A 13660-nucleotide genomic window follows, 5' to 3' on the forward strand; every position below is an offset into this window, starting at 1 on the left:
GGGGGTCACTCTGGGCCTCTCTGTGTCTGGACCTTCAGAGGGACAGTGGTTTGGTCCAGAACACGGATGCTAAACTAGCTCTCTGGAAACTTGAACTTGTTGAATGGGAAACTTCCTGAAATCTTCTTCATCTGTTGACTTGTTCTTTCTTCATCTGAATGAGCTCAGTCCTCTCCCAAATCCAACTCCATCTATCTTCAGTGCTTTGGACTGAGTTGGAGCAGAACTAGAGCTTTCTCCAGATGTCCTAGTACTTTTAGATCAGTGTCTTCCAATATTTGGAGCCCAGGTTCACTTCTTTCCCTGACAAAAATCCCAAAAGGCCTACCAGCCACCAAATAGTCAGAAAGCAGAGAAACTTGGTGGTCTGCATTGATGAGAAACCAGTCCCTCCAGGATGACACATGGCTTTTTGGAATCATTTCACACACAAACAAACGGGAAGTTGTGCTTGTTTTTCTGAGAAAATGCAATCAAATGTGTGATAATGGTCAATGTAAATGTTTAGATAAAGGCTGTAGGGGATTCAGGGATTGTGGAGCGGTTGTTGTTTCCTTCTGGGTTAAAGTGCAGTTTTGTGTAACCTCCCAAAGAGGAGAAACCCAAAACAGAAAGGAAAAGCAAAGAGACAGGTGGAAGCCATCATGAGATTCCTTTCAAACAGGAAGTTCTTTGTCATTTCATGCACTAGTTTCATTTAGCTCTAGTTGTTGAACATTCTAGAAACTCCTAAAAACATTTTCTGTCCACTTTGAAACCATATGGGGCTGACTTGGCCTTGCTCGCTGGGATACGGCCAACATCCAGAAATCTGGATGTTGGCTGGTCAAATCCAAATCAATCCAAAAGCCTGGAGACTGGATGGCCGTGGTCCTCCCTTTGACTTGGACAGTGGTTGCCATGGTGACCTGCACACTCACCAAGCTGGAACTTAGAAGGAGAAAAAGAGACCAAAATGATTGATAAAGCAGGTTTTCCAGGGAAATCCCACAAAGTGTTTTCCAAGCTAGAACTAAGAATATCCAGCATGCATTTGGAAAAACACATTAGCTTCTAGTGGAAAATGATGAGTCATTGTAAAAGCATTCTATGAATGCTCAGAAAACTTCCTCTAAGGTTGTGGTTGTTTGGAGAAGTCCTCCTCTTCAAAGAAGTTCTCCTGACCATCTTCAAAGCCACTTTCTGCTTTTTCAAACGCTACTGTTCAACAAAAACTTGGTTTCTGCCACAAAACCAACCTTAGACACTGAAACAGAATGAATCCAATGCAGAAATGTGTTGACACCTTTAATTCAAAGCTTCAATCAGTTTGAATCTCATGAAGAAGATTTCAAAAATCCACATTTGGATCAGGCGTCTTCATCAGAGCACAACTCATGTTTCCAGGACTGTGACTCACCAATAGATCCTCATTTCCTTTACACAATCTGTTTCCATCATTTGGATTTTTTATAAAAACTTGAGCTAGAAAAGAATTGTTGCCCCAAAATGTCCAGTTTGAATAGTCTACAGTTTGTTGTGTTTGGTTGCTAGGTAACAGGGTCTTTAATGTCTATGATGTCATGGTGGCTTTCAGAGTTGAACTCCTGAATATGACGGTAAACATTTGGATTGAACAAAAATGGGATTGAAGCTCATGCTAAATCCTGATCTCAATGCTGAAAAAACCTCCTCCTAGATTCTGGTTGTTTGGAGAAGTCCTCCTCTTCCAAGAATTCCTGAAAAAAGCCCTCATTTCTCCTGACCATCTTCAAAGCCACTTTCTGCTTTAGTTTAGTCCAAACTTGCTTTATGCTGACAACATTTACAGCTTGAATCCATCTGAAGAATCCAAGGAAACAAACCAATCTAAGTCTGCATTCATGCCACTTCAGAACCAACAAAGCATGTTTCCAGGACGCTGACTTACCAATAGAACTTGGGATTTCCTTTGCAGAATCCTTCTCCGTGTGTTTTCCTTTGTTTTTCTCCCCAAAACCTAAAGCAGAGATTTTTGCTGAGCTGCAGAACAAACGTCTGACTGCTTTAACCGCCGTTGATGGTTTGTTGTGTTTCCCTCTATAGCTGCTATGGTCTTGGTATGGTTGCTAGGTAACGCTGTCTTTGATGATGATGATGTCAGAGTGGCCTCTAGAATGGACTTTTTTCTTGTGTAACCAGGAGCTGTAACATTTAGGGCACTAGGACCCAGAAAGAGGTCCAGGCAGTGACGGTGATGTGATGCTATTTTCATTAAACAAATCACAGAAAAGTTCAAAAAGTAAATCATCTAAAGTATTTCTGTGTAAAATAGTGTTAATGTGTTGTCAAAAATTAAATGTTGTCTCCTGTGTGGAGGTATTTCAGTTCATTAAAAACTGACATAAATGAGTAACGTTCACTGCAAACTGTGCCGAAGGCATGTTCTTTCTAAAACTGGAAATAGCACCAACCTTTTTTATCACCTGAAGCTGAGTCTGCATTTGATAATTCAATAAAAATAACATTTCATTTCCTCGTTATAAAGCAACTTTATTTTAGTTTCATTTGTCATTGGTCTTTTTGAGCCAAAATCCTGAAGAAATCCAAACAAAAGGCTTTTCCAACAGAATCAGAACGTTAGCACGTGACCTAAGTTTGTTCACTTTGTGCTAAATGTTGATTTCTTTGACTGTTGTGTTAATAATATCAACAGTTCTCTGTCGCCCTCTGGTGGTTCATCAGAGAAGCCAAACTTCCAAAGAAAGTGAATCAATAAACATGAGCTAATTCTTGATGCAGGTTTGAAAACACAGATGGAAAACAGCATCAATACAAATATTAGTCAATGTTTCCTTGAATGGAACAATTTCAGGATTTGTTGTCATAAAGTTGTGAAAAACTGTCTTGTAAAGTGTGTGGTGACGGTCCACTGTGGAAAATGACTGTTTGTGGAACATTGAGATGTGCTCAGTGATTTTGGTTTAGGACACTTTGGTTTCATTTCAAACGTTGGTTTCTCCTAAATCTACAAACTCTCTCCACAAACTGTCTCCTAACTCTCAGGGATTCCTGCTGCTGGCAAAACTCACGGCTCAAGGAACCACTTCATGAATCAGTCACGCTTTGGAATGAACTTTATTGAACAACATGTCATGGTCTGGAAGAAGCCCCAGTTCCAGCTGACAGAAGTCTGGTTCTGATCCATCAGATCTCACTAGCAACAGAACCAAACCTTCACGTGTTGCAGCAACAGTTTCCATGTTTGGGAGGATCTTCTGAAGAACAGCTCAGTTCCAGATCACATCATGATGTTTGATGTTTTCTTCATTCCAGGAAATCATCTGTGTCTCCTTTGATCTGTGCTGAGTCAGCACTTTGACTTCTTTTCAACTTTAGATCCATCATTTACAATCAAGGATTTATTGATAAATATGATTTATTTACAGAAAATAAAGAGTAAATGTATTTATCATCCAGCAGTGATTGTGGTGTTTGTAAGTCTTTTATTTTGAAATTCCTCAAGGATGATCATCATGGTGGGATTTCTAGATCTGCATGAACTCATCCTGAATCCAAAAGACACTGGAGCATCAAAGAATCCAACCCATCTCTGCCAACATGGGGCTCTTACTTTGAAAGTCTCAGACTTCCTGCAGGGAAACAGGCTTTCTGCTGCTGCACTGACAGATGTGCACGAGCTTGAAAGAGCTTCCTGACTGCGGAGCTGCAGACTTTCTCCTGCAGAGCAGCAGCTGACTTCAGCGTCGTCATGGGAACACAGTCTGCTGCTGCTTCTGGAAACGTCTTCAAGGCTGTGGTGGGACTTGTTGGTCTGGAGGACAGATTCTCTGAGCAAATGCTGCTTCAGCTTCAAGCTTCAGCTCTTTTCTTCTGGCAGAGCTTAGAAGAAATGGAAACCTCCTTTGTTCTGACTGTTTGCTCCAAATCCCAGATTCAGGAATTCCTCCAAGAAGTTCAGCTCAGAGATCATCAGCAGAGAAAAGCCTGAAGTTCTGATGGAAAATGACAACAGAACATGATCAATATTATTGATCCACATGGAATCCAGAAGAAACTCTGAGGTGAAGACATGAAGACACAAGCTTCAGAGACATGAGGAGAAGTCAGAGTGGATTCATTCTGGACTTTCTTCTCACATCTTCTCTTCAGAACATCTTTGTCTTTGATCCTTCAAATCTTCTGAAATCTGATCATCCATGGATTGTTTTTGTGGGATCAGATCCAGAGTTGCTGAAAGTTCTGCTGCCCTCTGCTGGTCAAAGTGTCCAAACAGCAGAGAGGAGATTCTCTGGGATTCATTGGAGTCCAGATTCTCCTGGATGTGAACAGTCTCTGCTTCTGGAACAGAAGAGTCCTTCTCAGAGCAGCATTGAGGATCTGTTCTGTCCGGCTGAGAGCGCTCCCTGCTGGTAGGAGACAGAACCACATCAGCTGCTTTTCTTTGGCCGTTCAGAAACAGTCTGGAGACTCTAAAAAACCTCCACTTCCTGAAGCAAACGGATGCAGAGCATCATGTTTGATCCTCTTCCTTCAGAAACGGCTCCATTGTTCCATCGCTCAGCAGTTTGACTAAAGCAGCTGAGAGTCTTGATGCAAACAGACCTCAGCAGCTCATCCAGAACGCCATGACAGAAGCACATGCAGCAGCACGTGCACGCTCCCAGAGAACAGCAGCTGATCCAAGTCCTGACTTTGAGGTGAGACCTTTCTGTTCTGCTTGGACCACACGTCAACATGAACTTCATTTCCCATCATTCCATCTGTCAGGAGAGAACAGCTGCAATCAGCTTCCTTCAGGAATGACTGCAGGTAGAAGGATCTTTCATTCTTCAGCACCATCAGGACCCACATCCAGCCCATCAACAGCCAGAACATCAGTGACATCAGCGTCTGATCTTCATCACATCATCATCATCAAAGGACCACCTCTACGTTTTTACAATCTGATGGATTTCAGTCTTTCTGCAGCTTCTCATCAACTGGATTGTCAAATATTTTTATTTCCGTTAACACTCTCAGACCTGGAAAAAGCGGAAAGGGTTCAAATAAAACCAGCAAGAATTAATATTTTATAGAAACTACATGTGATATTAACTAGTTTTAGGAAGGGAAAAAAATCCTTAAGTGTTTTTTTATGTTTCAACCTGAAATAATCTGTGATTTAAAAAAAACTCCAGTTTTTTTTTTATTAAACAAGTCTTTGAAGACGACACAGAAACAAGAAACAGCGTTACAATCTTTGCAGGATGTCTGTGAAAAATGTTTTATTCTAAAAATATTTCATTGTTTCATTGTTCATTTATTTTTTCACTTTTCTTTCATTTTGTTATATCGCCGTTATATACCTCATAAATGTGTTAATCTTATTTAAATGAAATCTAGGAAACCTCTGTATTTTTTTTTTCACCGAAAGCATTTCTAAAATATTATTTGTCTTTGTTTTTGACTGCAGTTTAATGTGTATTTATACTCGTAATTATTCTCTTTAAAAACAGTTATTTACGTTTTATTGCTGTTAAATTTCTTTTTCAATACTTTTTCTTTGTTCACTGAAGACATTTCTTTACCATTTACTCTACTTCAGGAATACAATAAACAAATGTGATTAAGGTTAATTCAGGCTGTGTCCGAATTACCGCCCTAACCCCTATATAGTGCACTATATAGTGCGGTCGCCATTTTGTAGTGCTGTCCGAATCTACAGTTCAAAAATCATGTGCACTAGAAATTTCCCAGAATTCTCTACGAAAAACCAGTGTGGATCGATGCTCACTCGATCGGCGAATATTGCCCAGAATGCACTGCGTTCATACCAGAATGCATTGCGTGTGACCCACAATACACTGCGCTTGAATTATTCGAAGATGGCGGACGGTTGCGCTAGAAAGAGGACTTAAAAATGTAAGTATATTTAAAAGTATCAAGTATCTGTTGTAAAATATATTTGTAAATACGTAAGATGATGTGTTTAATGTGTTATATTCCTCAATCGACTATCTACATTGTTTGGAAGCTCATCAATTTCGGTAATGCTAAAGCTAACGCTAGCGCAAATTAGCGCCGAATGCTAAAAACAAACGCTGTTGATATTACATCAAAAAAAGGAGTGAGTTGTAACCGTAGTAATAAGTTATTAACACATTTTTTAAATGTGTTTATATATGTAGGGACAGACGAGGATAAGGAAAATCTGATCCATCTGTGGATGGAGAAAGATAGCCTGTTTGTTATCAGGCAAGCTCGTGCCGGATGGGAGTGAGAGACACTTGATCAGATTTGTATTTATTTATCATTAAACTGTAATCGTTGTCATGTTGGGGTAAAGGTTGTTGTTGAAAGACGAGAGGAGGAGAGAGCAAGAAGGGACAAAGAGTGACAGGAGAGTCTGTTAAGCTTACCTGAGTTTAAAATATTGTTCACAAAATGTAACATCGTCATTGTTTTTGCAATTTGTTTAATAAATGCAGGAACAAAAATGAATTATTTACATGTATTATTTAAATCTGAGCCATTTTTAACAATCTCAAAATAATTTTCATATAAATATCAAATGTTCATATTTACAATTTCGTTTTATATGTTAATATTTATTTTTATACATGTTAACAATAATCCTGGTCTTCTAGAGTCATGTGTGTCACAGTTGGAGCTGAAAGGAATGCAGAGATCTGTCCTCGCAGACGGACGCCACTTTACCCGTCCTACTGGTTCCTGGTGTGGCTCAACATCTGTGGCTCCAAGCAGTCGCCTTTGCTGATGCACAGATTGTGCAGAACTGAACTGCAGGCAATGATTTTCATTGCAAAGGTTGGTTTTACTTCCAGTGCTGCCAGAAATATTGCTCTCCTCCTCATCTTCATAATGCCAAATCCTCTCTCCACCACAGAGCGTGCCTTGGCGTGGTGCTGGTTGTAACGGGCCTGAACCGCATTCCTCATGGGTTCCCTGTAGGGTGTCAGCAGCGTGATGGGATGAGCAATGCAGGGATACCCACCATCACCCAAAAGGATCCTTCAGGTGGGTATGTTTTATTTACATAAATTGGGCTTTTACGTAGAACATGTGAACTGTGGACTGATCCTTGATTCCCAACAAAAATATCTCTAAATTTGGCATTAGTCACGTACAGCCTGCAGTTGAATGGAATAAAAAAGCTTCCTGTTAAAATAACAAGCTGCATTTTCTTTTAGGGCCTTTATTCTTATGTGGCAGCCATTAATGCTCCCCACGACCTTTTGGAAGGTGGAAGACTCAGCAAGCTGCTAAAAAACCAGAGTTGACTAATGGCAGTTCATTCCCACTGGGTGGGATGACCCTGCTCATCAGCTGGAGGATCCGGTCTGCCGTCCTGTGGACAACGTCCCTCACAGTGGACCGTGTCATGTCAAAGGCCCTGGCTACCACACTGTATGATGTGCCACATGCCAGCCAGAAAAGAAACACCAGGACCTCAGTCTCCTGTACACCCCCCCAGAGTGTGAGGAACCCGAAGCTGCTCCACCAGATGCTCAATGGTCCTGCGGGTCAACCGATCTGCGGGTCTGCCGGTCTGGTCTTGTGTCGGACTGAGCGTCAGCGTGAAGGGCCACGACAGACACCTTTATGTTGGCAAAGCAGTAGAGACGTGGAAGACCCTGTAAAATAGAAAAATAATTATTTCATTGAGAAAATTAAATCTGATTTTTTTGAATGTTTCATTTTATTCTGATATCTTAAATTTTAGTTTATGACGTATTTATAAATGCTGGAAAATCTTGTGGGTTTTTTTTGGCTGGGTTTTTGGATTTTTATATAAATATTTAAAAATGAAAGTATTTTTGTTTAAGACAAGTGATATGGTTTGACTCTGAATAAAAAATACTAAACTTTGATCTCACAAGTGTTTCATGTAGTTAGACTATACAGTTCATAGTCCAGTGTTGAAAAATAATGTTAAAAAGTCTTACCCAGCAGACTGTGTAACCTTGAGCACAATTAGTAACAAATGCTTAAATTGAACTAATAAAAAAACTTTAACTCACAGGTTGTTCATGTCTGGTCAGGGGCATCAAGAGGAAATCTTCTGAGACGTCTGTTCCTCCTCCTTGCTGTCCTGTGATTTTGCATATCTGCTCGTTTTTGGTTTGATCTCACGAAAAACGGTTGAATTATTGCCAGGAAAAAGGACAGATTCATATATAAAGCTATTTTCAGTAAGGTAGAAGATAAAACTGCAGAAAAAAAATGCTTCTTCGCAAGAGCCCGTAAATCGTTCAGCGGCACAAAAATAAATATTGCCATGGAGTAATAACATGGGGGTTTATTTATCAACAAATACATAAAATCTACACCAATGTGTTTGTAATCTTATTTATAAATCAGCCACGTTTTCCATGATCAGAACACAGCAGATTCATAAATAGTCTTCATAAAATGTTCATATTTATTATATTTTTACTTTGACAAATGGGTGTCATTCTCGGCGTTAAATAGAAGTAGTTCCCCTCCAGACCAGGTGGTGGCGGTAATGCGCCACTTTGTTTTCGTGCCAAGCGCCATTTGAAAACACCCGAAAGAGAAAACTAGTGAGCATGGGTGTCCGAATTGCTTTGAAAATTCAGAGAACTATATAGAGAACTATATAGTGCCGCACTATATAGGGTTTTAGTAGTTAGGGGTTAGGGCGGTAATTCGGACACAGCCCCTGTCTGCTGCAGGACCTGTGCAGGTGCATTGTGGGTAATAATGTTCTGTTTGGGATATTTGCTGGATTCTGGATGTTGACAGTTGTGTTGGTCTTGATTGTTTACCGTTGTGGTTTGGATGTTTGTTGTTATTTGTAGCACAGCTGAATAGGTTCTTCATAGACAACATGTTGCTCTGCCACTGTGCCTTTGGGCCAACTTGATTGGGCTGTTTGGAGGAATAATGAGGATAAATGAGAGCCTCCATCAGATCATGTTTCTGCTGTTTTTCAGAACTGCATCTGAACCTGAAAGCTGTCTGTCATATTTATGCAGCCTTTTTCAATAGAAACTGATCCAAACTGCAGATTCTATTGATTTCTCCATCAGATTTATGTCTAGGGGTGTAACGATACGCTAAAATCTCAATTCGGTTCCATTCAGAGTCTCATAGGGCTCAGTTCCATACGTTTTGGTTCGGTACGGCTGTTTAACAAATCTGTCTGATATGAACTTCTATTTTATGAACTATTACTTTATTGTTATTTATGGTGTGTGTTTGTGTGACTTTTATCTTCCACTATGAAGCTGTCTAACCTGATCATGGTTGGTGATTTTGACATACACATTAATGATGACTCTGACCTCTTTGCCAGAGGTTTCAGAGTCTCATGGACTCTTTTAATTCTATTCAGCATGTGTCTGGGTCCACACTTGTTAAAGGTGGAACACTAGACCTTGTTTTTACATTAGGTGTGCATTCTGACTATTTTTTTCTGAGGACATTTTTATTTCTGACAATCATTGTTTTTTTTTTCTTTCTTTTCTTTCTCTGTGTCACTCTTGCCTGCACATAGAGAAGTTAGCTCTCACATGTTTAACTCTTGAGACCTTTTCTAACACTTTTAATCTGGTTCTCTTTCCGTGCACAGATGTTAATTCGTTATTATGCACTTTTAATAGTTACTGTCTTTCTATTTTAGATGGAGTCTGTCCCATTAAAACTAGACTGGACCCGGTCACTAAGGTTTCCCCTTGGATAAATGACAGCATTCAGCGTCTAAAACGATCTTGAAGAAAATCAAACGGTTTTGGAAAAAAACTCATTTACTTGTTCATCTACTTCATCTGAAGGATCTTTTAGTTTCTTTTAACAACGCTGTTAGAGGTGCGAGGGCTGCTTACTTCACTAATCTCATTTCTAAAAGCAGAGGTTATCCTAAAGTGTTTCTATTCAACACCATTAGTGATGCTGTGATGCCCAGTCCACCTGCCGTCCCCATCCATTCAAATGACAATTGTGATAGGTTTTTTTTATTATTTTTAATTAACAAAGTCAGATCTGTGAGAAGCTCTCTGTGTCACACAGCTGGTCTTGGTTCAGTTCCTAGTCCACCTCGGCCTGTAATTTTAGGCTGCATTTACACTGCATGGTTCAAGTGACCCAATTCCGATAGTATCCTCTCATGTGGCACAGATCGGATATGACATGTGACCATGTAAGCAGGACAAAAGCGGATTGATTCCTATTTTCTCTGTGATGGTGTGGCACCGTCAGATGGCGAGGTGTCAAAGTTCTTGAATAAAGAAAGAACTTCCTCACCTTGGCTCCTCTGCATCCTTTTCCGACGGGACTCCGTCACATTATGGTGTCAGAAGTGGGATCGCAGAGGAGACCACAAAAAGGTGAGGATGCAGAGGTGGGGAGGAAGATCTGCAGGCACAGCTCCGTTCCAGGAAGTCAATCCTCAAAGGAAGAGGGGGTGGATCCGGGTGGCCTCGGCGGTGCATCAGGCCTGGCCAGGGGCCCTGAAAGACCTACGGCGTCCAACTCAGCGCCCATGACGAGCGGCGGACCTTGCGGACAGCAAGGGCAGACCGCCGGAGCACGGAGATGGCCGGAGGCGGGATGGGCACACTGCCTGGTTCCACTGCCGCCTACGCAGGCGTTGAAGGCCTGCGCGGAGATGGACAGGGGGCGGACCCACGTCTACCGGGTTGTCCACGGGGTGCTCCGGGAGAGGCGTAACATCTCGGCAGGAACTTGCTGTCGGTGGCTCCGATCGGCTAAGGTGCCATCCTTAGAGACACGCGGGGGCGTGTGGCCAATGGAAGGGCCTTTGCTGGGGCTGGGACCGACCAGAGCGGCGCACCAAGGAGCAGATCGGAGGGGTCGCCGTCATGGAGCAGCTGCAGCCCGTGCATCCATCCGGCGTCGGGACGTGGGTGGAGGAGGGTTTAACTATTTCGCTTGTTGAATAATGTTCCCACAAATATCAGAATATAAATGAAATTGAAATAAACATACACCGTACCAATGGCATCAACAAAGTCATCCAAGCATTGAAATGTTTGTTGTTCAGCTCACTATGACTACCAGACAAAACCCCCACCTGCACACTGTCACCTATTTAAATACCTCTTCCCATCTACCTCTTCTTCTTCTCTTTCTCTTTCGGCTTTTCCCATCAGGGGTCGCCACAGCGAATCATCCTTTTCCACCTCACTCTATCATGGACATCTTCTACCCTAACATTAGCCAACTTCGTGTCCTCTGTTAAGACATCCATGTATCTCCTCTTTGGCCGTCCTCTTGCCCTCCTGCCAGGCAGCTCCATCTCCAACATCCTTCTACCAATATATCCACTATCCCTCCTCTGAACATGTCCAAACCATCTCAGTCTGGCTTCTCTGACTTTGTCGCTAACACAGGCAACATGAGCCGTCCCTCTGATGTACTCGTTCCTTATCCTGTCTAACCTGGTCACTCCTAAGGAGAACCTCAACATCTTCATCTCCGCTACCTCCATCTCAGCCTCTTGTCTCTGTCTCACTGCTACCGTCTCTAACCCATAGAGCAGAGCTGGTCTCACCACTGTCTTGTACACCTTTCCTTTGAGTCTTGCTGGCACTCTTGTGTCACACAACACTCCTGACACTTTCCTCCAACCGCTCCAACCTGCCTGCACTCGCCTCTTCACCTCTTTTCCACACTCCCCATCACACTGAACTGTTGACCCCAAGTACTTAAACTCCTGCACCTTCTTCACCTCAGCCCCCTGTAACCTAACGCTTCTACCTTGATCCCTCTCGTTCAGACACATGTATTCTGTCTTACTACGACTGACCTTCATGCCTCTTCTTTCCAGAGCAAACCTCCACCTCTCTAGCTGTTCCTCCACCTGCTCTCTACTCTCACTGCAAATTACAATGTCATCCGCAAACATCATTGTCCAGGGAGATTCCTGTCTTACCTCATCTGTCAGCCTGTCCATCAGCATAGCAAACAAAAAAGGACTCAAAGCTGATCCTTGGTGTAGTCCCACCTCCACCTTGAACTCCTCTGTCTGACCTACAGCACATCTCACCACCGTCATACTTCTCTCATACATGTCCTGAACTACTCTGACATACTTCTCTGCCACTCCAGACGACCTCATACAGTACCACAGCTCCTCCCTCGGCACCCTGTCATACGCCTTCTCTAAATCTACGAACACACAATGCAGCTCCTTCTGACCTTCTCTGTACTTTTCCATCAACATTCTCAAAGCAAAAATGGCATCAGTGGTGCTCTTACGGGGCATGAAACCATACTGCTGCTCACAGATCTCCACCTTCTTCCTAAGCCTGGCTTCCACTACTCTTTCCCACAGCTTCATTGTGTGGCTCATCAACTTTATTCCTCTATAGTTGCTGCAGTTCTGCGTGTCACCCTTGTTCTTAAAGATCGGAACCAGAACGCTTCTCCTCCATTCCTCAGGCATCTTCTCACTCTCTAAAATCCTATTGAACAACCTTGTTAGAAATTCCACTGCTGCCTCTCCTAAGCACTTCCATACCTCCACAGGAACGTCATCAGGACCAACGGCCTTTCCGCTCTTCATCCTTTTCAGAGCCTTCCTAACCTCATCCTTTCCAATCTCTGCTACTTCCTGCTCCACAACAACCACATCTTCCTGCCTTCTTTCCCTGTCATTTTCCACGTTCATCAGCTCCTCAAAATACTCCTTCCATCTTTTCTGTACACTCTCCTGGGTTGTTAGCACCTTTCCATCTCTGTCCTTAATCACCCTTATCTGTTGCACGTCCTTCCCATCTCTGTCTCTCTGTCTGGCTAGCCTGTACAAGTCCTTCTCTCCTTCCTTTGTGTCTAACCTGTCATATAGCTCATCGTAAGCCTTCTGTTTGGCCTTTGCCACCTCTCTCTTCACTCTACGCTGCGCTTCCTTGTACTCCTGTCTACCTTCCTCAGTCCTTTCTACATCCCACTTCTTTTTAGCCAACCTCTTCCTCTGGACGCATTCCTGTACTTCCTCATTCCACCACCAAGTCTCTTTACCGTCTTTCCTCTTTCCAGATGACACACCTAGCACCTTCCTACCTGTTTCCCTGATAATTTCTGCTGTAGTTTCCCAGTCATCTGGAAGCTCATCCTGACCACCCAGACCCTGTCTCAACTTCTGCCTAAATTCCTCACAAGTTTCTTCATTCTGTAGCTTCCACCACTTGGTCTTCTTTTCTGTTTTCCCTCTCTTCTTCTTCCTGACCTCCAGAGTCATCTTACACACCACCATGCGGTGCTGTCTGGCTACACTCTCTCCTACCACCACTTTGCAGTCAATAACCTCTCTCAAATGGCCTCGTCTACATAGGATGTAGTCCACCTGGGTACTCCTACCTCCACTTCTGTATGTCACTCTATGTTCCTCTCTCTTCTGGAAGTAAGTGTTGACTACAGCCATTTCCATCCTCTTCGCAAAGTCCACCACCATCTGTCCCTCCAGATTCCTTTCCTTCACACCAAACCTGCCCATCACCTCCTCATCACCTCTATTGCCCTCACCAACATGCCCATTAAAGTCTGCTCCAATAACAACTCTCTCTCCTCTGGGGAAACTCTGTATGACCTCATCCAACTCACTCCAGAATCTCTCCTTCACTTCTAACTCGCAGCCAACCTGTGGCGCATACCCACTGACTACATTCACCATCACCCCTTCGATTTCTAACTT

At 42.7% G+C, this 13660-nt stretch overlaps 1 long non-coding RNA gene across 2 annotated transcripts; it reads left to right on the forward strand.

Moving 5' to 3' along the window:
• Positions 1 to 5595: 5595 nt before the first annotated feature.
• On the forward strand, positions 5596 to 7287 carry LOC144988249 (uncharacterized). Of its 2 annotated transcripts, none has more exons than XR_013652099.1 (4): positions 5596 to 5883; positions 6609 to 6789; positions 6869 to 6999; positions 7173 to 7287. It is a non-coding gene; the product is annotated as an uncharacterized LOC144988249 (long non-coding RNA). The 2 variants fall into 2 exon arrangements; XR_013652100.1 differs by lacking the exon at positions 5596 to 5883 and adding an exon at positions 6165 to 6237.
• Positions 7288 to 13660: the final 6373 nt, after the last annotated feature.

The sequence above is a fragment of the Oryzias latipes genome, chromosome 2 (genome assembly GCF_053564925.1).
Source record: "Oryzias latipes strain Hd-rR chromosome 2, Olatipes_Hd-rR_3.1".
Lineage (NCBI taxonomy): Eukaryota > Metazoa > Chordata > Actinopteri > Beloniformes > Adrianichthyidae > Oryzias > Oryzias latipes.